The sequence below is a fragment of the Lissotriton vulgaris genome, unplaced genomic scaffold, assembly GCF_964263255.1.
Source record: "Lissotriton vulgaris unplaced genomic scaffold, aLisVul1.2 SCAFFOLD_4548, whole genome shotgun sequence".
Lineage (NCBI taxonomy): Eukaryota > Metazoa > Chordata > Amphibia > Caudata > Salamandridae > Lissotriton > Lissotriton vulgaris.
The window spans coordinates 2,012-4,022 of NW_028242229.1; positions in this window are offsets into that span (position 1 = coordinate 2,012).

A 2,011-nucleotide genomic window follows, 5' to 3' on the forward strand; every position below is an offset into this window, starting at 1 on the left:
CTGAGAGGAAGTCTGAAAGGTACGAGAGGATCGAGTATCAGTATCTCGATGACCAGACAAGTCAACGCCGTCTCCTTGTCTTGCTTCAACATCCTACTCATGCTACGGAAGATCTTCCGGTGGATCCCCACCGAAACCAGGAAGACGGTCACCCAGGCGCTCGTCACCAGCCAACTGTACTACGGGAACTCCCTCTACGCCGGAACCACAGCCAAACTTCAGAAAAGACTCCAGCGCATTCAGAACCCCTCAGCACGACTCATTCTGGACATCCCCCAACACGGCCACATCTCCGGACACCTGAGAGACCTGCACTGGCTCCGCGTCAGCAAGAGAATCGCGTTCCGACTCCTCACCCACACACACAAATCTCTTCACAACCAAGGCCCCAGATACCTCAACGACCACCTGACCTTCTACACTCCAACCCGCCAGCTGCGATCGACCAGCCACGCCCTCGCCGCTGTTCCCCGCATCCGAAGAGCCAAAACGGGAGGAAGATTCTTCTCCTACCTGGCGGCCAAGACGTGGAACTCCCTCCCCATCCACCTGCGCCTGACCCAAGACCACCTCTCCTTCAGGAAGCAACTCAAGACCTGGCTGTTCGAGCAGTAGCGGACCCCCCCCCACGCGCCTTGAGACCCTCCGGGTGAGTAGCGGGCTATACAAATGCCTTGATTGATTGATTGATATCTATCAGGTTTTCTCATATTATCCCTATTTCTAAGGTTATATCTCTTTTCAGAGGGCTCCTTTTGAGGAGATCTACCTCTGGACTGAGGGCACTTCTCTTTAGGAAGTGACTGTCTGCCATTTTCCAATTTCTTTTTAGGAGTAGTTAGATTGTTTTTGATGAAAACTTTTACAGGATTTTCTGTTAGTTCTGGCTTTACAGGTTTCCCTCCCAAACTATCTCTTCCTAGTTCTTCATAGGATTTTTCAATAATTCTTGCAAATTCATACGGTTGCTCAGTAATATCAAGTTCTTTTAATTTTTGGCGGATTGCAACTGATGCTGCTTCACCTTCAATGTTAGCTAATAAGATAGCTGAGACCTGTTTGAAATCTTTTAGTAATTTCATACCTAGATTCAAGGTTGGTTCTGGTTCGTATTTCTTTTAAATCTGTCTCAGAACGTCTGGTATTACCGCCATAGATGGGACACCATGTGTTTTGGTGTAGATTGAAGCAAAGACTGTACCCCAAGTGTCACAGTCCCCCATGTGTGGTGCAATTCCCATTGGTAAACAGATTGTTAGAATCCTGTGTTTCTCATGAGGTGTACTATCGGGAAATACTGCCTCTATTTGAGTAATTTTCTGGGCTAACCAGAATGGAATGTGTTCCCTTTTTGCGGGCAACTTACCGATTACTGACTGTATAGTCTGTGGTGTGATTTTGTTTGAGTTCCCCTGATGAGGGGTATGCTGTGGAATTCTTATATCAGGTTGGACTGTTAAAGTCCGCATGACATATTGTACCAATTGTCTATGTATTTTAATTAATTGTTTTAGCTGAGCTAACAATTCTACATCTGACATTCTTTCAATGTTAGGATGTGGTGTATAGCTGTCTAGTACTGGCAATGTAGCTCCTGGTCTACCTAGTGGACCGAGCCTGGTAATATGATTTTGATGTTTTAGTGTGCCTTTAAACCACAGCTGATGCTCTTGGTAAGTTAGTGGAATTTCAACCTCCTCGAAAGGAACGTATTCCGCTGGATGTTCCTCCATTTTGTAGAAGTGGAACACATGTGTTGTTGGATTTGCCTGTGGAAAGACAAACCATGAATAGAATTCCTCTGTCTGCCGATATTCATGTGCCTCTATGACAAATATAACCGTACCACCGCTTGGTGATAGGCCTTTTTCTATAAGCTTTATAGCTATGGCTTTTCTTACGTTTCCGGGATGATTATAGCATCCCCGTCATTTTGTTGGAGACCTCTAACGTCTATACCAGGTTGGGCTGCAGTTCTTGCAGCTCCACTGCCCCCGGGATCATCCTCTTC